This window comes from Lemur catta, chromosome 27, assembly GCF_020740605.2.
Source record: "Lemur catta isolate mLemCat1 chromosome 27, mLemCat1.pri, whole genome shotgun sequence".
In the NCBI taxonomy this organism is placed as follows: Eukaryota; Metazoa; Chordata; class Mammalia; order Primates; family Lemuridae; genus Lemur; species Lemur catta.
This window is the reverse complement of record NC_059154.1, coordinates 1,572,886-1,599,852: the sequence shown is the minus strand read 5'-3', so window position 1 is coordinate 1,599,852 and position 26,967 is coordinate 1,572,886.

Below are 26,967 nucleotides of genomic sequence, written 5' to 3'. Positions count from 1 at the left end.
GGAGTGGGCCCTGGGTATCTTCCCTTTCCCCCATCCCTGATAGATCAGATAGGGCCCATGTCCTAACCCAAATCTGTGACCCTAACTGCTGACTCTAACCCTAAATATAACACCTAACCCTAACCCTAATGCTAACCCTAACACCTAATGCTAACCCTAACCCCTGACCTTAACCCTAACCCAAACCTTAAACGCTAACCGTATCCCTACCCTTAACCCTAACCTTAACCCTAACCGTAAATATAATTCTCACACTTATTTCATTCTCAGAGTTAAGCAAGCCTACAACCCTCCCATGCCATGCATGAAAGGGCCTCTGCCACTGTATCCTGCATGAAACCCCCGGGCCCATACCCAGCATACGATAGAGGGGATTCCTGGCGACAATCCCAGCCCCTAACCCAACAACCTAGTGTAGACAGGGCCTGTGCTGTAAGCATAAACACTACCCCTAACCCATAACCCTAACTCTAAATATAACACCTAACACTAACCCTATTGCTCACCTTAACACGTAAACCTAACCACAACCATAACCCTAACATGTTAACCTTAATCCATAACCCTTACCCTAACAAAAATCCCTATCCCATAACTGTAACCCTACCTCCTAGCCATAACCATAACACCTAAAGCCTAACCCTAACCCTAAACCGGTAACCTGAACCTTAACCCTACGAAAAACCCTAACCCTAACCCTAACCCTAATCATTAACAGAATCATTAAACCTAAGCTAACACTACCTGAACCACTATCCCAAACCGTAACGCAGTTCCTAACTCCTAACAGTAACCCTAATCCCTAAACCTAAGCATAACCCCTCACCCTAAACCTAAACCTAACTACTAACCTAAACCTAAACTACTAATCCCTAACTGTAACAGTAACCCTAACCCTAATTGTAACATCTAACCGTAACCCCTAAACCTAATCCTAGTCCCTAACTCCTAATGCTAACCTTAATCCTAACCCCTAACCCTAACCCCAAATGTAATTCTCAGACTTCTTCAGTTTGAAAAGTTAAGGAAGCCTACAATCCACCCATGCCATGTGTGAGAGGAGGCTCTGCCCTTGTGTCCTACAAGTAACTCAGGGGCCCATGCCTTGGGTACAATGGAGTGGGGCCCTGGCGATCTTCCCATTTCCTCACCCCTGATAGATCAGATAGGGCTCATGTCCTAACCCGAATCCACTAACCCTAACACCTAATGCTAACTCTAATCCCTGACCCTAACCCTACTCAAACCCTAAACACTAACCCTAACCCTACACTGAACCCTAACCTTAAGCCTAATCCTAGGTCTAATTTTCACACTTCTTCCATTCTCAGAGTTAAGTAAACCTACAATCCAGCCATGCCATGCATGAGATGAGGCTCCACCTGAGGGATGCATGACAGTCAGGGCCTTAGTTCCAGGGTACAATGGAGTGGTGTCGCAGCGACCCTGCCCAACCCCCTCTCACCATAGATGGACAGGTCCTGTGCTCTTAAACTAACTGCTAAATCTAAGCCTTAACACTAACCTTAACACCTAACCCTAAACCTAACCCCGGCCCGTAAACCCCAACACTAACTCTAAACCCTAATCTTAACCCTAACCCTTAAGCCTAACACTAATCCCTAAAAGTACTCCTAATCCCTAACCCAAACCATATTCCTAACCCCTTACCATTATCTAAATGTAATTCTCACACTTCTTCCATTCGCAGAGATAAGCAAGACTACAACCAAGCTGAGCCATCCATGAGATGAGGCTCCACCCCAGTATCCCAGGTGAGAGGCAGGGTCCCATGCCCTGGGTACAATGGAGTGGGGTCCCGGTGATGCTTCCTGTTACCGACCCCACATAGAGCAGATAGCACCCATGCATTAAACCTAATCCCTAAGCCTAACCGCTACCCCTAAACCTAACAATAACTCCTAACCCTAACCCTGTTACTAACCCTATCCCTAACACTGAACCCAACCTGTAACCTCTAACTCTAACCCTAACCTGTAACCATAATGGTAGTACCTAAACCATAACACTAACTGTAAAACACTAACCCTAACCCTAATTATAACCCTAAGCCTAACCCTACCACTTATAACATCTCTAGCCCTAACCCTAACCAAACAACCACCCTAACCCTAACCCTAACCCTAACCCCTAAACGTACACCCTCATGCTAACACTAACGTTAATCCCCAACCCTAACCATAATCCTAACCCTAAATCTAATTCTCAGACTTCTTCCATTCTTAGAGTTAAGAAACCCTACAATCCTCCCATGCCAGGCGTTTAAGAATGCTCTGCCACTGTATCCTACATGAAACCCAAGGGCCCATACACAGCATACGATAGAGTGGGTTTCTGGCAACAATCCCAGCACCCTAACCTGTGCCCATAGTGCAGACAGGGCCCATGCCCTAAGCATAGACACTACATTTCACCCATAACCCTAACCCTAAACATAACACCTACCCAAACCCTATTGCTCAGCTTAACACATAAACCTAACCATAACCCTGCCCCACCCCCTTAAGCTAACCTTAATGCAGGACCCTTACCCTAACAACAACTGCTATCCCAAAACTCTAACCCTACCTCCTAGCCTTAACCATAACAGCTAAACCCTAACCTTAACCCTAAATCGCTAACCTTAACCTTAACCCTACAAACAACCCTAAACCTACCCCTAAAACCTAACCCTAACTGTAACCCTTAACCCTAACCTTAACATCTAACCCTGTCCGTAACCCTTAACCTTAACCCTAACCTTTACCCTAATGCCTAGACCTATCCCTGACCTTAATCCTAACCACTAACCCTAACCCTAACCCATATCCCTAACCGTAACCATGAACCCAAAACTTAACCCTAGTCATAACCGTAACCCCTAACACTAACCACTCACCCAAACACTAACCTTAATCCCTAACCCCAACCATAATCCTAACCCTAAATCTAATTCTCAGACGTTTTGCTCTCTCAGAGTTAAGAAAGCCTACATCGTCCCATGCCATGCGTGAAAGAAGGCTCTGCCATTGTGTCCTGCATGAAACTGAGAGGCCCATGCCCAGCGTAAGATACAGTGGGTTCCCGGTAACAATCCCAGCCACCTAACACGCCCCCCCTAGTGCAGACAGAGCCCATGTCCTAAGCATAAACACTACCCCTAACCTGTATTCCTAACCCTAAATATAACACCTAACCCTAAATCTGTTGCTCACTGTAACATGTGAACCTAACCGTAACCCTAACTGTAACCCCTTAAATGAACGTTAATGCATAACACTTACGCTGACAACAATCCCTATCCCATAATTCTAACCCTACCTTCAAGTCATAACCATAACATCTAAACACTAACCCTTACCGCAAAACCTAGACCTAACCCGAAACCTAACCCTAACCCCTAACCCTACCCTAACCCCTTACCCTAACACTAACACTGAACCCTGATCCTAACCCTAACCCCTAACTCTAACCATAAACCTTAACTCTAACACTAACCCTAACCTGAACACTTAACACTAACCCTAACCCTAACCCCTAACCTTAACCCTATCCCTTAAACCTAAAACTAACCCTAACCATTAACCCTAACCCTTAACCTTAACCCTAACACCTAACTCCCTAACCCTAACACTAACTTTAACCCTTAACCCCTAACCCCTAACACTAACACTAACCCTAACCCCAAACCCCTAACCCAAACCATAACCCTAATTCTCACAGTTCTTCCATTCTGAGAGTCAACCAAGCCTACAATCCTCCCATGCCATGCATGAAAGGAGGCCCTGCCACTGTGTGCTGCATGAAACCTATGAGCCCATACCCAGCGTATGATAGAAGGGGTTCCTGGCGACCATCCCAGCCTCCTAACCCACCGACCTAGTGTAGACAGGGCCCGTGCCCTAAGCATAAACACTACCCCTAACTCATAACCCTAACTCTAAAGATAACACCTAACCCTAACCCTATTGCTCACCTTAAAACAAAACCGAACCATCACCCTAACCCTAACACTTTAATCTAACGTTAATGCATAATAACACTTACCATAAAAACAACCCCTATCCCATAACTCTAACCCTACATCCTGGCCATAACTCTAACTTTTAAACCCTAAACCTAACCCGAAACTGCTAACCATAACCACAACCCTAATAAAAACCCTAAACCTAACCCTAACTTTAACCCCTAATCCTAACCCTAAACCCTAACCCTAACTCTAACCCTTAAACCTTAACCCTAACCCTAAACCCTATAACCTAACTGTAACCTTAACACTTAACCCTAAGCCTAACCCTAACCCTTCAACTTAACCCAAACCCTTAACCCTAAAACTAACCTTACCTTAACACCTAGACCTAACACTACCTCTAAACCTAACCCTAACACCTAACTCTAACTTTAACCATGAACCCTAAACCTAACTCTAACACCCTAAGCCTAACCATATCCCTTAACTCTAACCCTAATGCTAACCCAAACCCTTAACCCTAACCCTAAAACGTAACCCTAACCGGTATCCCTAACCCTGACCGTTAACCCTCAAAACAACCCTTAACCCTAACCCTAATCCTAACCTTTAACCCTAACCCTACCACTTAACCCTAACCCTAACCCTGACCCTTAACCCTAACCCTAACGCTCACCCTTCACCATAAACCTAACCATAACAGTTAACCCTAACACTAACCTTAAACCTAATCCTAACCCTAACACAACCCTAATCACAACCATTAACTCTAACGTTAACCCTAACCCCTAACCCTAACCCTAACACTAACCACTAAGCCTAAACCTAACCCTAACCCCACCCACTAAACCTAACACCTAACACTAACCGTAACATTAACCCCAACACCTAACCCCTAACCTAACCCTAACCCTAATTCTCACAATTCTTCCATTCTCAGACTTAAGCAAGCCTACAATCCAGCCATGCCATGCGTGAGATTAGACTCCACCTGAGGTCTGCATGAAGGTCAGGGCCCAAGACTCAGTGTACCATGGTGCGCTGTCTCAGTGACCCCTTCCACACCCCTCTCACCATAGATTATACAGGTCGTCTGCCCTTAAGCTAACTGCTAAATCTAAAGAATAACACTAACCCTAACATATAAGCCTAAACCTAACCCCTGACTCTAACACCCAACACTAACTATAAACCCTAACCTTAAACCTAACCACAGACCCTATGCCTAATGGTAATCCTAACCCATTATCCTAAACCTAAATGTAATTCTCACACTTCTTTCATTCACAGGAATAAGCAAGCCTACAACCAACCAATGGGTGACATGATGCTCTTCCCTTGTGTCCCACATGAGAACCAGGGTCCCATGACCTGGGTACAAAGGAGTGGGGTCCCAGCAATGCTCCCAGTGCCGATGCCACATAGAGCAGACTGGGCCCATGCCTTAACCCTAATCCCTAACTCTAACCCCTAACCCTAAACCAATTACAAAACTTACCCCATAAACCTAACACTAAGCTTAACCCTAACCTCTCAATCTAACCCTCATCCCTAACACTAACCCTAACCCCAATCACTAACCCATAACCCTAACAGGAATCTGTAACCAAAACCGTAATACCTAACCACTAACACTAACCCTGAAAAGCTAAACCTCACCATAACCCTAACCACAACCCTAACCCTAACCCTACCTCTTACAATGAACCTAGCCTTAACCCTAATCAAACACCGACCCTAACCCTAACCCCTAACCCAAACCCTAACCATATTCCTAACCTTAACACTAAAAGTAATCCAAAACTCTAACCCTAATCCTAACCCTAAATCTAATTCTCACACTTCTTTCCTACTAGTAGTCCAGCAAGCCTACAATCTAGCCATGCCATGCGTAAGATGAGGCTCTGCTTGAGTCCTGTGAGACTGTCAGAGCCGGAGGCCTAGCGTACGATGGAGTGGGGATGTAACCACGCTCCACACACCCAGTGCCCCATAGATTAGACAAGGCTTGTGCCCTGACACTAATCAGTAAACCTAAGTTAACACTAACCTGAAAACCTAGCCCTAACCGAAACCCATGAACCTAACTCCAAAGAGTAACCCTAATACCTAAATCTAACCATAAGCCCTCACCCTAAAGGTAAACCTAACATAAATAATCCTAATCCCTAACTGTAACCCTAACACTAATTCTAACCTCTAACCATAACCCCTAAACCTAATCCTAGTCCTGAACACTAACTCTAACCTTAATCCTAACCCCTTACTCTAAAACCAGATCCAGTTCTCAGACTTCTTCAGTTTGAAAAGATAAGGAAGCCTACAATCCACCCGTACCATGCGTGAGATGAGGCTATGCCCCTGTGTCGTACATGAAAGGCAGGGGCCCATGCCCTGGCTACAACGGAGTGGGGCCCTGGAGATCTTCCTTTTTCCCCACCACTGATAGATCAGATATGGCCCATGTCCTAACCGGAATTCATAACCCTAAACCCTGACCCTGAACCTAAACATAACTCCTAACCATAACCCTAATGCTAAAAATAACACCTAACACTACCCCTAACCCCTGGCCCTAACCCTAACCCAAACCCTAAACCCTAACCTTAACCCAACCCCTAACCCTAACCCTAACCCTAAATCTAATTCTCACTCTTCTTTTATTCTCAGAGTTAGACAAGCCTGCAATCCAGCCATGCCATGCATGAGATGAGGATCCACCTGAGTGCTGCATGACAGTCAGGGCCTTCGGCCTAGTGTACGATGGAGTGGTGTCGCAGCATCCCTGCCTGCGCCCCCCTCACTATAGATAAATAGGTCTTGTGCCCTTAAACTAACCTCTAAATCTAGGCCTTAACACTAACCCCTAACACGAAACGTAACCCCTGACCCTAACCCCCAACACTAACTCTAAACCTTAACCTTAACCATAACCACAGACCCTATCCCTAACCATAATCCTAACCAGTTACCCTAACCCTAAATGTAATTCTCACACTTCTTCCATTTGCAGAAATAAGCAAGCCTACAACCAACACATGCCATGCGTGAGATGACGCTCTGCCCCTGTATTCCACATGAGAGTCAGGGTCCCATGACCTGTGTACAAAGGAGTTGGTTCCCGGCCATGATCCCAGTCCCAACCCCGCATAGAGCTGATAGGGCCCATGCCTTAACCCTAATCCCTAACTCTAACTCTAAGGCTAAACCTAACACCTAAACCTAACCCTAAGCTTAACCCTAACCTCTCAAACTAACCCTCATCCCTAAGCCTAACCCGAATCCCAACATTGAAGCCTTAACTCTAACATGAACCCATAACCAGAAGCGTAATACTTATCCATTAACCCTAACCCTAAAACGCTAACCCTCACTCTAACACAAACTACAACCATAATCCTAAACCTACTCCTTAAAATGAACCTAGCCCTAACCCAAACCAAAAAACGACCCTAACCCTAAAACCTAACCCTTAATCCTAGCCATAACACTAATGTTAGCCCCTAGCCCTAATGATATTCTTAAACTTAACCCTTTACCCTAAACCTAAACTTAAACCCTAACCTTAATCCTAACCCTAAATCTAATTCTCACACTTCTTCCATTCTAGGGGATAAGCAAGCCTACAGTCTAGCCATGCCATACGTGAGATGAGGCTCTACTTGAGACCTGCGTGACAGTCAGAGCCTAAGGTCCAGGGTATAATGGAGTGGGGATGCAGCCAAGCTCCACATCGCCAGTGCCCAATGGATTAGACAGGGCACTTGCCCTAACACTTATCACTAAACCTAATCCCTAACCCTAACACTAACCCGAACCGCTAGCCCTAACTGTAACCCACGAACCTAGCTCCTAACAGTAACCCTAATCCCTAACCTTAATTATAACCCCTCACCCTAAACCTAAACCTAAACACTAAACATAGTCCTAATCCCTTATCGTAACAGTAACCCTAACCATAATTCTAACCTCTAACCATAACCCCTAAACCTAATCCTAGTCCCTATCACCTAACCCTAATCTTATTCTTAACCCCTTCCCCTAACCCCAAATCTAATTCTCAGACTTCTTCAATTCAAAAATTTAAGGAAGCCTAAAATCCACTCATGCCATGCCTGAGATGAGGCTCAGCAACTGTGTCCTACATGAAAGGCTGGGACACATGCCCTGTGTACAATGGAGTGGGGCCCACGCGATCTTCCCAGTTCCCCACCCATGATAGACCATATAAGTCCCATGTCTTAACCTGAGTCCGAAACCCTAATCCCTCACTGTAACCCTAAAAATAACAACTAACCCTAACCCTAATGCTAAGCCTAAAACCTAATGCTAAAACTAACACCTTACCCTAACCCTAACCCAAACCCTAAACCCTAACCCTAACCCGAACACTAAACCCTAACCCTAACGCTAGCCGTAAGCCCTAAACCCTAACCCTATTTCTCACATTTATTCCATTCTCAGATTTAAGTACGCCTACAATCCAACCATTCCATGCGTGAGATGAGGCCCCACCTTAGTGCTGCATGACAGTCAAGGCCCAAGGCTCAGTTTATGATGGTGTGGTGTTGCGGTGACCCTGTCTGCACTCTTCTCACCATATATTAAACAGGTCCTGTGCCCTTAAATTAACTGTTAAATCTAAGCCCTAACACTAATCCTAGCCACTAACACTAAAGCTAACCCCTGAACCTAACCCCTAACATTAAGTCTAAACACTAACATTAACCCTAACCCCTAAAGCTAACCCTAACCAATAACACTAACCCTAACCCCTAATCCTTAACCCTAACACTACACTCTAACACTATCCAAACACTTAACCCTATTCCTAACCCTAACCATAAAACCTAACCCCTTACCCTAATGCCAAGACCTAACCCTAACCCTAACCACTAACACTAACAATAACCGTAAATCTAATGCTAACCCTGAACCCTAACCCTAACATTAATATCTAACCCTAACCCTAACACTAACGGTAACCCCTAAGCCTAAATATACCCTCTAACCCAAAACATAAACCTAACCCCTAACACTAACCGTTACCGTAATCCTAACCCCTAACCCTAACACTAACCCATAACCCTGACCCTAATGCTAGACCTAATCCTCACCCTCACCCTAGACCTAGCCCTAGCCCAAACCCTAATCCTAGACCTAACCCTAGCCCTAGCCCTGGCCCTAACCCTAGCCCTTGCCCTAAACCTAACACTATCCCTAACCCTAACCCTAACCCTAACACCCTAACAGCTAATACTAATCCTAACACTAACCCTAATCATAACCATAACCCTAACAGCCCTAACACTTAACCCTAACCTTAACCCTAATGCCTAACCCTAACCCTAGCCCAAGCCCTATCCCTAACCCTAGTTCTAAACATAGACCTAGCACTAGCCCTAGCCCTAGACCTAACTCTAGTCCTAGGCCTAGCCCTAGCCCTAACCATAGCCATAGGCCTAGCCTTAACCCTACCCCTACACCTAACCCTAACCCTAGACCTACCCCTAACCTTAGCCCTAGCCCTAACCCTCACCTAACCCCAATCCTAATACTATCCCTAACCATAACCATAACCCTAACAACCCTGACCACTAACACCAAACCTAATGCTAAGCCTAACAATAACCCTAACCCTGACAGCACTAACCACTAACACTAACCCTAACCCTAATCTCAAACCCTAACTCTAAACCAAACACTAACACCTAACCCTAACCCTAATGCTAACCCAAACACAAACGTGAACCCTAACAACCCTAACCCCTAACCCTAACCCGAACACTAACCCATAAACATAACCCTAACCCTAACACCTAACCCTAACCCTAAGCCTAAGCCTAACTGTAACCCTAAAAATAACCCCAAATGTTAAGCCTAACACTAACCATTACCACAGACCACATCCCGAACCCTAACCTTAACACCTAACCCTAAACCTAACACTCTCTAACCCTAACCAAAACCCCTAACCCTAATTCTAACCCTAACCCCTATCCCTAACCATAATTCTAACCCTAAGCCTAAAACTAACCCTAAACCTAACCCTTATCGCTAACCCTAACCCCTATGACCAATCCTAACCATAAACCTAACCCCTAAAACTATCCTAACAATAGTCTCATCTTAACACTAGCCCCTAACCCTAACTCAAACCCTTAAGTTTAATCTTAACCAAAACCCTAACCCTAACCCCTAACCCTCACACAAACACCTAACCCTAAACCTAACCCTATCACTTACCCCTAATCTTAACACTAAACCACTGATCCTAAAACTAAACCTCAATCCCTAACCCTAACAGTTAACCCTAAGAATAACCGTTAAACCTTACCCTAACACTAACACTACCCCAAACCCTTAACCATAAACCTAATTCTAACCCTAACCCTAACTCTAACCCTATCTCCTAACCCTTATCCTAACCCCTAATGCTAACCCTAACTCTAAAGCTAACCCTAACCGTAAACTCTAACTCTAACTCCTAACCCTAACCCTAACCCTAATGCTAACCATTACCCTAACCCTAACCCCTAACCCTAATTTAAGTACAAAACCTAATGTTTACCCTAAGCCTACCACCTAACCCTAACACTAACCCTAAACCTAACCCCTAACCCTAACACTAACCCTAGCCCTAACTGTAACCCTAGCTCTAACCCTAGCCCTAGCCCTAAACCTAGACCTAGAGCTAACTGTAGCCCTAGCCCTATCCCTAGACCTAACCATAGCCCTAGCTCTAGCCCTGACACTAACCCTAACCCTACAACTAACCGTAGCCCTAGCTCTAGCCCTAACACTATCCCTAAACCTAACAACCCTAAACCCTTACACTAACCCTAACCCTAACATTAGCCCCTAACCCTATCCCAAACCCTAACCATAACCCTAAACCCTAATCTTAACCATAAACCTAACCACAAACTCTAACCCTAATACTAACCACTAACACCAATACTAACCCTATCCCTTACCCCTAAACCTAACACTAAACCCTAACCCTAACACGAACCTTAACCCCTAACCTTAACACTAACCCTAACCCCTAACCCCAAACCTCAAATCCTAACCCTAAAGTTAATCCTAAGACTAACCGTTAAACCTTACCCGAAACCTAAACCTAGCTCTAACCCCTAACCCTAACCAGAATTCTAACCGTAACCCTAAACCTAAACCTAACCCTATCCCCTAAACCTAACCCTAACCCTAACACCTAACCTTAAACCTAACCCAAAACCCTAACTCTAACCCTAACCCAAAACTCTAACATTTACACTAACCTTAACCCTTAATGCTAACCCTAACCCTAAGCCTAACTCCTCACCCTAACACTATCTCTAGCCCTAACTCTAACCCTAGCTCTAAACCTAGCCCTAGCCCTAGACCTAGACCTAGGACTTACCCTAGACCTAGACCTAGCCCTAGACCTAACCATAGCATTAGCCCTAGCCCTGACACTAACCCTAGCCCTACCCTAACCCGAAACCTAACCCTAACACTAACTTTAACCTTAACCATAAACCTAACCCTAACTCTAAACCCTAACCCTAAACACTAACCCTAACCCTAATACTTGAAATTAACCCTAACCCTAACCCTAACACTGACCCTTAACCCAAACCCTAACCCCTAGCCGTAATGCTTAACCCTAACCTTAACTGTTAAATCTCAGCCTAACCCTAAATCCTAACCCTAATTCTAAACTTTAACCCAAACCCTAACAATTAACCTAACCCTAACCCTAAACCTAACCGTAACTATTAACCCTAACTCTAACTTTTAAAACTAACGCCAAGCCTAACCATTAACCGTAATGCTAACACTTAACACTAACAATAACCTTAAACCCTAAATCTAATGCTAACACTAACGCTAGCGCTAACCCTAACCCCAAAACCGAAAAGTTAAGCCCCGATCCTAACACTAAACCTAACCATAACCCCTAACACCTAACACTAATCCTAACACTAACCATAACGGTAACCCGTAAAACTAACCCTAACCCTAATCCTAACACCTAACAGTAAACATAACCTCTAATCTTAACCCTACCCTAACCCCTAACACTAACCCTTACCGTAATCCTAACCCCTAACCCTAACCCTAACACTAAACCCTAAACCTAACCATAACCCTAGACCTAACACTAACCCTCACCCTAACCCAGCCCTAGCCAAAACCCTAACACTAATCCTAGCCCTAAAAATAGCCCTAGCCCTAACCCTAAACCTAGCTCTTGACCTAGCTCTAGCTCTAGCCCTAATGCTAGCCCTAACCCTAACACTATCCCTAACCCTAACCCTAACAACCCAAACAGCAGATACTTATCCTAACACTAACCCTAACCATAACCATAAACCTAACAGCACTAACCCATAACCCTAACCCTACCGCTAACCATAACCCACAAGTGAACCCTAACACCCCTAACCCCTAACCCTAACCCTAACACTAACCCTTAAACATAACCCTTACCCTAGCAATAACCCTAACCCTAACCCTAAGCCTAACCCTAACTGTAACCCTAAAGCTAACCCCAAACGCTAACCCTAAAACTAAACATTACCCCAAACCCTATCCCGAACCCTAACCATAACCCTAACTCCTAACCCTAAACCTAACATTAACTCTAACACTAACCAAAACCCCTAACCATAACCCTATCCCTAACCCCTATCGCTAACCCTAATTGCAACCCTAAGCTTAAACCTAAACCTAACCCTAAACATTAACCCTAACCCTAACCCTATGACTAACCATAAATGTAACCCTAAACCCTAACCCTCACCCTCATCCAAAAACTAGCCCCTAACCCTAACCCGAACCCTAACCCTAAACCTTAAACCTAATCTTAACCAAAACCCTAACCCTAACCCCTAACCTTCACACTAACCCCTAACCCTAAACTTAACCCTGTCAATTACCTCTACACCTAACACTAAACCCCTCACCGTAACACTAACCCAAAACCCTAACCCTAACCCCTAACCTTAACACAAACCCTAAACCCTAACACAAAACCTCAAACCCAAACTCTAATAGTTAACCCTAAGAATAACTGTTAAACCTTACCCTAACACTAACACTAACCCTAACCCTAACTCCTCACCCTAACCTTATTTCTAACCCTAACCCCAAACCTAATCCTAACCCTATCCCCTGACCCTACCATTTGCCCCTAATCCTAACCCTAACCCTAACCATAAACCCTAACCCTAACCCCTAAACCTAACCCTAACCCTAACGCTAACGCTTACCACTATCCCTAACACCTAACCCTAATTCTAACCAGAAACCCTAAAGGTTACCCTACCACTAACACCTAACCCTAACTCTAACCGTAACCCCTAATCCTAACCCTAACCCTAGCCCTAACTGTAACCGTAGCTCTAACCCTAGCCCTAGACCTAAACCTAACAATAGCTCTAGCCCTAGCCCTAGACCTAACCATAGCCCTTGCCCTAGCTCTAGCCCTAGCCCTAACCCTAGCCCTAGCCTTAACACTAACATTAATAAACCTAACCCCAACCCTTAACAACTCTAATCCCTGATACTAACCCTAACATTAACCCTAACCATTACCCTAACCCTAAAAGCTGTAACTGCTAACCGTAACCCTAATGATAACACTAACCCTAAACCTAACCCCTATCCCTAACCCCTAACCCTAACCCTAACACCTAACCGTAATCCTAATAATAACACTAACCCTATACATAAAACTAGCCCTAACCCATAACCCTAACCCTAATCCCTAATTCTAACCTTAACAGTTACCCTAGCCCCTACCCAAACCATAAACCTAACACTAACCAATAACCCTAACCCAAAACCCTAACATTAACACTAAACCTAATCATAACCAGTAACCCTAACCATTACCCGAACGCTAACCACTACACCTAACCCTAACCCTAACCTCTATCCCTAACCCTAACCCTAATGCCTAACCCTAAACCTAACCCCAGCCCTAACACTAACCCTAGCTTTAACCCTAACGCCTAACCCTAAACCTAACCGTAACCATAAGCCTAATCCTAACCCAAAACCCTACCCATAACCCTAAGCAAAACCCTAACAACTCTAACCACTAACCCTTATCCCTAACCCTAATCCTAACACTATCCCTTAACTCTAACCCTAACAACTATCCCTAACCCTATTTCTAATCTTAACCCTAAACTTAAACCTAACCCTTACCCTTAACCTTAAGCAGAACCCATAACTCTAATCCTAACACTAACACTAACCCCTAACCCTTAACCTAACACTATCCCTTACCCTTAAACCTAAAACAAAACCCCTAACCCTAATACTAATCCCAAAGCCTAACCCTTAGCCCCTAACCCTAAATCACAAACTGCTAATCCTAACCCTAACAGTTAACCCTAAGACTAACCATTAAACCTTACCCTAACCCTTAACCCTAAATGCTACCCTAATCATTAACCCTAAACCTAACACTTGACACTAACACTAACCCTATCGATAACTCTAAACTTAACCCTAACACCTAACCCTAACCCTAAACCTAACCATAAACCTAGCCAGAACATTAACACAAATCCTAACTCTTAACCCTAACACTAACCTTAACACCCTAACACTAACCCTAACCCTAATTCCTAACACTAAACTTAGCCCTAAAACTAACAAAACCCTAATATTAACCCTAACCCTAACCTTAAACAACGCTATCATAACTCTAAACCCTAACCCTAGCTCTAACCATAACCTTAAGCCTAAGCCTAAGCCAAACCCTAACACTAACAGTAACCGTAACCCTAAACCTAAACCCTAACACTAACCCTAACCCTAACATTAAACCCTAACACTTAACTGTAACCCTAACCCTAAAAGGAACCCTTAACTCTTAACCTAACCATCTTACACTAACCCTAACGCTAACCCCTAACCATAAACCTAACACTAACCTTAACCCTAACCTTAACCCTAACACTAGTGCCTAACACTAACCAGAACCCGAAACCTAACCCCTAAACATAATCTTAACCATAAACCTAACCCTAACCCCTAACCCTAACGCCTAACCCTAACCCTAACCTTATCCCTTACCCCTAAACCTAACACTAACCGCTAACCCTAACCCTAACCCTAACACCCATCCCTAACTCTACTTCTAGCCCTAACCATAAACCTAAACCTAACCCTTACTCTTAAATTTAACCCTAACCCATAACCCTAACACTAACACTAACCCCTAACCCTAAACCTAATCCAATCCCTTACCACTAAACCTAAAACTAAACCCCTAACCTTAACAGTAACCCCAAACTGTAACCCCTCACCTCTAACCTTAAGACTATCCCTAACCCAGACCCCAAAAGCTAACCCTAACCATAACAGTTACCCTAAGACTAACCATTAAACATTACCCTAATGCTAAACCCTAAATGCTACCATGAACATTACACCTAAACCTAACACTTAACACTAACCCTAACCCTAACACTAAACAGAACCATAACACCTAACACTAACCCTAAACCTAACCATAACCCTAACAAGAACACTAATCCTAACCCTAACCCCAACCCTAACCTTAAGCTTAACCCACTAAAACTAACCCTAACCATAATCCCTACCCCTAATCCTGAACCTAACACAACACTAACACAAACCCTGACCATAATATCATAACCCCATCATAACCCTAAACACTAACCTTAACAGTAACCGTAACCCTAAACACTAACACCAACCATAATCCTAACCCTAAACCTAAGCGTCAGCCTAAGCCTAAATCTAACACTAACCCTAACTATAACACTAATCCTAAACCCAAACACTAACCCTAACCATAATGCTAACCCTAACACTAAACCCTAAACCTAAACCTAATCTAACTCTAACCCTAAATAGTAACCGTAAGCCTAACTTTAAAAGTAACCCTTAACTCGAAACCTAGCCCCTAACACTAACCCTAACCCTCACCCCTAACCCTAACCGTAACACAACCCTAACTCTAACCATAAACTTAAGCAGTAACGCTAACCCTAATCCTAAATCCTAACCCTAACCCTAAACCCTAACCATAACCCTAATCCATAACCCTAACCCTAAGCCTCAACCCTAACCCTCACCCTAACCATAACACTAAACCAAACCCTAACCCTAAACCTAACCATAACACTTACCGTAAACCCTAAGCCTAACACTAACCTTAACCCTAATCCTTACCCTAATGCCTAACGGCTAACCCTAACACTAGCCCTAACACTAACCCCTAAACCCTAACCCTAAATCTAACACTAACCCTAACACTACCACTAACACTAACTCCTAACCTTAACCCTAATGCTAACCCTAACCCCTAACACTAACCCTAACCCCTATCCCTAATCATTACTGTAACCCTAACCACTATCCCTAACTTTAATGCCTAACCCTACCCCTAGCCCTAACCCCTAACACTAACCCTAACCCTAGACCTAAACCTAGCCCTAGCCCTAACTCTAACATGATCCCTAAACCTAACCCTAACCCTAACAACCCTAACCCCTAAAACTAACAATGACACTAACCCTAAACATTACCCTAACCCTAAAAGCCCTAACTGCTAAACATAACTGTAACCCTAACCCTAACCCCTAACCCTAATCCTAATTCTAACCTTAACCCTAAACATAAACCTAGCCTTAATGCCTAACCATAACATTATCCCTAACTCTAACCATAACCCCTAACCGTAACCCTTACCCTAACCCTTACCCCTAACCCTAACACTACCTCTAGCAATAACTCTAAACCTAACCCAAACCATAACACTCTACCTAACCTCAAACACTAGTGCTAACCCAAACCCAAAGCCTAACCACCATAACCGCTAACCCATACCCCGAAACCTAACTCTTACATTAACCACTCACCCTAACCCTCACCCTAGACCCTACCACTAACCCTAACCCCTAACTGAAATTCTAACCCTAACTGTAACCCTAAACCTAACCCCAAACCCTAATGCTAACACTAACCATAACCTCAAACCCTTACTGGAACCCTAAACCTAACCCTTAACCCTAATCTTAACCATAACACTAAAACTAACCCATTACGCTAACACTACACCTAACCCTAAAACTAACCCTATCCCTTAACCGTAAGCATAACACTAAACCCCTAACCCGGACACTAACCCCAAACACTAAACCCAAATCCCTAACCTTAACACAAATCCTATCCACTAACCCCAAAGCTCTAACCCTAACCATAACAGTTAACCCTAAGACTAAACGTTAAACCTTACCCTAACCCTAACTCTAAACCTTACCACTAACCCTAACCCTAACACCAAAACCTAACTCTTACGCTAACCATGTCCCCTAACCCTAACCCTAACCCTATCCCCTAACTGTAATCCTAACCCTAACCTGTAACCTTAAACTTAAACCAATTCCTGACTTTAACACTATTTCTAACCCTGGCCCTAGCCCTAGCCTTAGCCCAAGATGTCACCATGGCCCTAGCCCTAGCCGAAACCCTAGCACTATACATAACCCTAAACCTAACCTTAACAACCCTAAACTCTTAAGCTAACTCTAACCCCAACCCTAACCAAAACCCTAACCCTAACAGCCCTATCCACTAACTCTAACGCTAAACCCTAATCCTCAACCTAACCCTAACCCCAAAACTTAAAACTAACCCTAAACCTAACTGCTAACACTAACCCGAAAACTTACCCCAACACTAACACTAATCCTAAGCCCTAACACTCACCCTAATTCTAACCCTAAAACTAAACCATAACCTAATGCTAACCCTAACCCTAATCCTAATTCCTAATCCTAACCCTAAACCTAACGCTAACCCTAATTGTAATGCTAACTCAAACCCTAACCCAAATCCCTAACCCTAACCCTAAACCTAAGCCTAAACCACAGCCCTAAACCTAACCCTAACTCTAACCCCTAACACTAACACTAAACCTAAATGTAACGCTAACCCTAACCCCTAAGCCTAACCCTAACCCTAAACCTAACTCTAAGCCCTAACTGCTAACCGTTAACCCTAACCCTAACTCTAAGACCTAACCCTAACTCTAACCCTACCCCAACCCCTAACCCTAACCGTAACCGCTAACTTTAACCCTAACACTAACACCTATCCCTAACACTTACCGTAACCCTAACCACTGACTATAACCCTAAGCCCTAACCCGAACCCTAGCCCTAACTCCTAACCGTAACCCTAGAACTACCCTAACCCTCACACTAACCCTAGCCCTAGCCCAAACCCTAACCCTAACCCTAGTCCTAACACTAGCCCTAGCCCTAAACTTAACCCTAGCCCTTGCCTTAGCCATAGACCTAGCCTAAACCCTAGCCCTAGCCGTAACCCTAAAATAATGCCTAAACCTAATCTTAACCCTAACAACCTTAACTCCTAATACTAACCCTAACACTAACCTTAACCATTACCCTAACCATAAGAGCCCTAACCTGTAATTCTAACCCTGACCCTACCATAACCATAACCATAACACTAAATATAAACCGAACCGATAACCCTAATCCTAATTCCTACCCTAACCCTAAACATAATCCTAGCCCTAATTCCTAACCCTAAACCTAACCCTAACATTAACCCTAGCCCTAACACTAATCCTAACACTAACCTCTAACCCTAACCCTAACCCCCAACACTAACCCTAACCCTAACCATAACCCCTAACCCTAACACTTACCCTAAACCTAACCCCTAATCATAACCCCAACACTAACCCCTAACCCTTATGTGAACCCTAACCGGCACCCTTAACCCTTATCTTAACAATAACCCTAACCCTAACACCTAACCCTAAATATAACCCTATCCTTGACCCCTAAACCGAACACTAAACCCCTGACCCTAACACTAACCGCAAACCCTTAACATTAACAAGAACCTTATCGCCTAACCCCGAACCTCTAAACCTAACAAAACAGTTAACCCTAAGACTAAAGGTTAAACCTTAACCTAACCCTAACTCTAAACCTAACCACTAATCCTAACCCTAATTCTAATCCTAACCCTAACCCTAACCTTACACCTAACCCTAACCCTAATCTTTACCCTAACCCTAACCTTAACCCTTACCCCAAAACCTAACCCCTACACTAACCGTGTCACCTAACACTAACCTTACCCCTACCCTCTAAACCTAACCCTAATGCTAACCCCTAATCTTAACCCTAACCCAAGGCCTAACTCAAAATCTAGCTGTAACGCTAGCCATAGCCCTAGCCCAAGCCCTTGACCTAGACCTCACCCTAGGCCTAGACCTAGCCCTATCCTTAACCATAGCCCTAGCCTTAGCCCTGCCTCTAACCCTAACCCTAAACTTAACCCTAGCCCTAGCCCTAACCCAAAACCTAACATTATCCCTAACCTTAACCTTAACCGGAAAATCCCTAACCTCTTATACTAACCCTAGCCCTAACCATAACCATAACGATAACGCTAACAGCCCTAACCACTAACCCTAACGCTAACCCCTAACCTTAACCTTAACCCTAATCCCAAACCCTAAAACTAACTCTAACCTTAACCGCTAACACTAACCCTAATGCTAACACTAAACCTTACCCCTAACCCTAAAGATAACATTAACCCCTAACCCTAAGCCTAATTCTAAAACTAAACCTGAACTTAAACCTAACGCTAACCGCTAACCCCAAACCTCACCCCTAATCCTATCCCTAACCCTAACATTAACCCAAATGGTAACCCTAACCCTACACCCTAACACTAAACCTAAACTTAACCCTAACCCTAACAATAAACCCTAAACCTAACCCTAACTCTAACCCTAACACTAATTCTAACACTAGGCCCTTACCCTAACCTGAACCCTAAACCTAACCCTTCACCATAATCTTAACCATAAACCTAACCCTAACCACTAACACTAACACTAACACCTAACCCTAAACCTAACCCTAACCTTAACCCTAACCCTAACACTAAACCCTAAACCTAACCCTAACTCTAACCCTAACACTAATTCTAACACTAGCCCCTAACCCTAACCTGAATCCTAAACCTAACCCTTCACCATAATCTTAACCATAAACCTAACCCTAACCACTAACACTAACACTAACACCTAACCCTAAACCTAACACTATGCCTTACCCCTAAACCTAACCCTAAACCCCTAACTCTAACACTGACCCCAAACACTAACTCCTAACCCCTAACCTTAACAGTGACACTAACTCTAACCCCAAATCTCAAATCCTAACCCTAACAGTTAACCCTAAGTCTAACCGATAAACCTTACACTAACCCTAACCCTAGGCCTAACCCCTAACCCTAACCTTAACTCTAAACCTAACCCAAAATCTAAACCTAACCCTATCCCCTAACCCTAAACCTAACCGCTATTCCTAAACCATATCCCTAATTCTCACCTTACCCATAAACCCTAACCCTAACTCTAATCCTTAACCCTAACGCTAAGCCTAAGCCCAAACCCTAACCCTAAGCCTAACTTACCCTAATCCATACCCTAGCCCTAACTCTAACCCTAGCACTAAACTACACCTAGCCCTAACCCTAGCCCTAGACTTCACCCGAGCCCTAGCCCTAGGCCTAGCCCTAACCACAGTCCTAGCCCTAGCCCTGGCACTACCCCTAACACTAGCCCTAGCCCTAGCCCTTGCCCTATCACTAACCCTAGCTCTACCTTACCACTAACACTATCCCTAACACTGACCCTAACACTAACAACAGTAAGCCCTTACACTAACCCTAACACTACCCATAATCATAACCCTAACCCTAACAGCCCTAACCCCTAATCCTAACCGAAAACCTTAACACTAATCCTAACCCTAACCCTAACTGATAATCCTAACCCTAATGCTAACACAAAACCTAAACCTAATTCCTAACTCTAATGATAACCCTAACCCTAACCCCTATCCCTAACCATAATTCTAACACTAACCCTAAACCTAAACCTTACCCTAAACCCTAACCCTAAACATAACCTCTAATCCTAACCCTAAACCTAACGCTAAGCCTAAACCTAAATCCTAACTGTATCGCTACCCTGAACCCTAACGCGTAACTCTAACCCTAACCCTAACACTAACCCCTACCCTAACCCTAACCTCCTAACCGTAACCCAAACTCCTAACCCTAACACTAACACTAACACCTAACCCTAACCCTAACCGGAACCTCTAACCCTAAACCTAACACTAACCGTGACCCCAAACCTATTCCAACACCCTACCCTATCCCTAACCCGAAACCTAACAACCCTAACCCTAACCCGAACACTAACCCCTAACCCTAAACCTAAACCTAAACCTAACCCTTACTCTTAACCTTAACCCTAACCCATAGCCTTAACCATAACCCTAACCCTAACACCTAACCCTAAACCTAATCCTATCCCTTACCCCTAAACCTAAAACTAAATCCCTAACCCTAACACTCACCGCAAACTCTAACAACTAACGCCTAACCTTAACACTATCCCTAACCCCGAACCCCAAACTGCTAACCCTAACCCTAACAGTTAACCCTAAGGCTAACCATTAAACATTACCATAGCCCTAAACACTAAATGCTACCCTGACCATTAACCCTAAACCTAACACTTAACACCATCCTTAACCCTAACACCTAACACTAACCCTAAACCTAACCCTATCCCTAACCATAACCCTAACAAGAACACTAACACTAACCCTAACTCTAACCCTAACCCTACGCTTAACCAACTAACACTAACTCTAACCCTAATCCCTAACCTTAAACCTAATACAATACTAACACATTCCCTAACCCTAACCCTAAATTAACCCTATCATAACTTTAAACCCTAACCCAACCGGAATCCAGACACTAACCCCAAACACTAACCCTAAATCCCTAACCTTAACACAAACCCTATCACCTAAACCCAAACCTCTAACCCTAAACCTAAACTTAACTGTAACCCTAACCCTAACCCTATCCCTAACTCTAAGCGAAAACCCTAGCCCTAACCCTAATGCTAACTCTAAAACCTAACCCTAACACTAAACCTAATCATAATGCTAAAACTAACTCTTAAGCCTAAATCTAAACGTAAACCTAACCCTGACCCGTTACCCTCTAACCATAACCCTAACACTAACCCCTAACCCTAACCCTAACTCTAATGCTAACCCCTAACCCAAACACTAACCACCGACCCTAATCCCAAAACCTAGCCCTAACACTAGCCCTTAACCCTAACCCTAACCCTAGACCTAACTCTAACCCTCACACTAACCCTAGCCCTAGCCCAAACCTTAAACATAACCCTAGCCCTAATCCGAGCCCTAGCCATAACCCTAATGCTAGCCCTTGCCCTATCAATAGCCTTAGCCCTAACCCTAGCCCTAGCCCTAACTCTAACTTTATCCCTAAATCTAACCTTAACCCTAACAACCCTAACCCCTAATACTAAACCTAACACTAACAGTAACCATTACACTAACCATAAAAGCCCTCACCCGTAACCCTAACCCTAATCATAACCCCTAACACTAAACCTAAACCTAACTGCTAACCCTAATCCTAATTCTAACCCTAACCTAAACATACACCTATCCCTTACCCCTAACCCTAAACCTAACCCTAACACTAACCCTAGCCCTAACCCCAAGCCTAACCCTAACCTCTAACCCTAAAACTTACCACCAACACTAACCCTAACCCTAACCATCACCCCTAACTCTATGCCTTATTCTAACCCCCACCCCTAACCATAACCCTAACACCAGCCCCTAACCCTTATGCCAACCCTAACCCTAACCCTTAACCCTAATCTTAACCATAACACTAACTCTAACCTCTAACCTTAACAGTAACCCCTAACCCTAAAACTAACCCTATGCCTTACCTCTAACCCTAACACTAAACCCCTAACCGTTACACTAACCCCAAACACGAACCCCAAACCCTTAACCTTAACACAAACACTATGCCCTAGCCCCAAAGCTCTAACCCTAACAGAACAGTGAACCCTAAGACTAACCATTAAACCTTACCCTAACCCTAACTCAAAACCTAACCGCTAAACATTAACCCTAATTCTAACCCTAACCCTAAATCTAAACCTAACCCTAAACCCTACCCTTAACACTAACCCCTAATCCTAACCCTAACCCTAATGCTAACCCTAACCATAAACCGTAACCCTAACTGTAACTGTTAACCCTAACTCTCTCACCTAACCCTAACCCTAACAGCTAACCCTAACCCTAACCCTTACCCCAAAAACCTAAACCTTACCCTAACCTTGTCCCCTAACACTAACACTATCCCCTAACCCTAACTCTAATGCTCACCCCTAGCCCTAACCCTAACCCAAGCCCTAACTCTAACTCTAGCTCTAAGCCTATCCCTATCCCTAGCCCTAGCCCCAGACCTCACTCTAGGCCTAGACTTAGCCCTAGCCTTAATCATAGCCCTAGCCCTAGCGCTGACACTAACCATAAGCCTAAACCTAACCCTACCTCTGGCCCTTATCCTAGTCCTAACCCAAACCCTAACACCATCCCAAACCCTAACCCTAACCCTAAAAACCCTAACCTCTTACACTAACACTAACCCTAACCATAACCATAACCCTAACCTTAACAGACCTAACCGCTAACCCTAATGCTAACCCTTAACCCTAACCCACACCCGAACCTCAAACCCTAAAACTAATGCTAACCTTAACCGCTAACCCTAACCCTAATGCTAACCCTAAACCTTACTTCTAACCCTAACCGTAACCATAACCCTAAAGCCTAACCTAACCCTAATTTTTACACTAACCCTGAACCTAAACCTAACGCTAACCCCTAACACTAACACTAACCCCTAATCCTAACCATAACCCTAACGTTAAATCTACCCATAACCCTAATCCTAAACCCTAACACTAACCCCAACCTTAACCCTAACCCTAACACTAAACCATAAACCTAAGCTTATCCATAACCCTAATCTTTACACTAGCCTCTAACCCTAACCCAAACACTAAACCTAACACTTAACCATAATCTTAACCATAAACCTAACTGTAACCCCTAACCCTAACACTAATACCTAACCCTAAACATACCACTATCCCTTACCCCTAAACCTAACACTAAACCCCTAACCCTAACACTGACCCAAAACTCCAACCCCTAATCCCTAACATTAACAATAATACTAACACCTAACCTCAAACCTCAAATTGTAATCCTGACAGTTAACCCTAAGACTCACCAATAAACCTTGCCTTAACTCTAACCCTAGGCCTAACCCCTAACCCTAACCTTAATTCTAACGCTAACCCAAAGTTTAAAACTAACACTATCCCCTAACCCTAACCCTAACCTCTAAACCTAACTATAAACCCAACACGGGCCCTTGTCCTAAACTTAACAGTAATCCTAGCCCTAACCTTCACCCTAAACCTAGCCTTAGCTGTAGCTCTAGCCCGACCCCTAAACTTAAAGTTAAACCTAAAGCTAGCCCTAACCCTAACCCTAGACCTAACCCTAGCAATAATCCTAGCCCTTGCGCTAGCCTTAAACCTAAACCCAACCCAAACACTAACCCTATTCCTAGCCCTAGCCCTAACCCTAACCCTAGCCCTAACTCTGATGACCCTAACCACTAACATTAAACCTAATCCTAATCCTAACCATAACCCTAACACTAACAGCCATAACCCCTAACCCTAACCCTAACCCCTAACTCTAACTCTAACACTAACCTCAAACCCTAACACTAATGCTAACCCTAACCACTTACCCTAACACTAACACTGACCCTAACCCTAACCCTAACCCTAACCCCTAGCCCTCACACTAATCCTAAACCTAACCCCCAAATCAAACTCTAATTCTAACCCTAACCTTAAACCTAACCCTAACCCTATCCTCTAGCCATAACCCTAACCCCTAATCCTAACCTTAATGCTAACGCTAACCTTAACCCTAAAACTTAACCCTAAACCTAAACCTAACCTCTAACCTTAATCCTAACCCTAACCTGTAAACCCTAACCCTAACCCTAACCCTTAACTCGTAACACTAACCATAACCCTAATGATAACCCTAACCCCTAACCCTAACCCTAACAGTAACACTAAGACTAACCCTAACACTATCCTTAACCCCTAATCCGTAACCCTAAACCTAAACCTAACCCAGCTCTAAACCTAACCCGAACCCGAAAAATAACGCCAACACCTAACCCTAAGCCTAAACCAAACCCTGACCCTAGCCCTAATCCTAACCCTTACCTAGCTCTAACCCTCACCCCAACCTTAGCCGTGGCCCCAGCACTAGTTCTAGTCCTAACTTTAACCCTAAACCTAACCCTAGCTCTAACCCTAACCCTAACCCTAGACCTAGCCCTAGTCCCAACCCAAACCCTAGCCCTAGCTCGAGCCCTAGACCTAACCCTAACTCTAATTCTAGCCATAGCCCTAGACCTAACCATAACCCTAGCCCTAACACTAGCCCTAGCCCTAGCCCTAGCCCTAACTCTAACCCTACCTCTAACCCTAACCCTAACATTTAAACATAACCCTAACCCTAACCATTAACCTTAACCTTAACCCTTTACCCTAACCCTAACTTCTAACCCTAACACTAACCTCTAACCGTAAACCTAACACTAACCCTAACCCTAATCGCTAAATCTAACACTTAACCCCTAACCCTAAAAATATCCCGAAACTCTAAGCTCTAACCCCTACCCTTAACACTAACACTGTCCCCTATCACCAAACCCCTAAACCTAACCCTAACAATTAACCCTAAACCTAACTGTTGAAGCTCACCTTAACCCTTAAACTTAACACTTAACCCTAAACTTAACCCTAACCCTTAACCCTAAGCATTACCTTAACCCTAATCCTTAACGGTATACCATACCCTAACCGTTAAACCTAACCCTAACCTTTAACCCTAACCCTAACCCTAAACCTTAACCTTAATACCAATCCTTTACCCTAACCCTAAATCTAACCTTTAATCCTAACCCTAACCCTTAACCCTAATCCTCACCCTTAACCCTAACCACAAACCTTAACCCTAACACTTAACCATACACCTATCCTTAACCATTAAGCCTAACCCTAACAAAAATACTTAAACGTAATACTAACCCTCAACCCTAACCCTAACTTTACTGTTAAACCTAATCCTAAACCTTAACTTAACACCTAACCCTAACCGTAAATCTTACCCCTACTCTAACCATCAACACTCGTCCTAGCCGTTAACACTCACCCTAACCCTAACACTTAAACCTAACCTTAACACTTAACTCTAACCATAACTCTAACCCTTAACCCTAATCCTAACCCTTACACCTAACCCTAACCTAACCCCTAGTCCTAACCCTAACACTAACCCCTAGCCCTAAACATAACCACAAACCCCTAACCCTAACCCAAACACTTAACCCTGACTAACCGTTAAACCTCATCCTAACACTTAACCCTAATCCTAACCCTAACCCTAACCATTAAAGCTAACCTTGCCCCTTAACCATAACCCTAACCGAAACTCGTAACCCTAACCTTAACCCCTAACCCTAATCCGAACCATGAAACCTAAACCTACCACTAACACCTAACCCTACAAATAGCCCTTAACTGTAACACTAACGCTAACCCGAAAAATTATCCCTTACCCTAAACACTAACCCTAACCCTTAACCCTAACCCTAGTCCTAACGCTAACACTTTATCCTACTCCTAAACCAAACTCCTAACCTTAACCGTGAACTTCACCCTTAACCCTAAACTTAACTGTAAACTTTAACCCTAACATTAACCTTTAAACCTAATGTTAACCCTAACCCTTAAACCTAATCTTAACCCTTAACCCTAATTCTAAACCCTAGCACTAACACTAAACCTAATCCTAACCCTAACCATATGCCCTAAACTTAACACTTAAACCCTAACCCTGACACTAACCCCAAACCTTAACCACTAACCCCTAACCCTAACA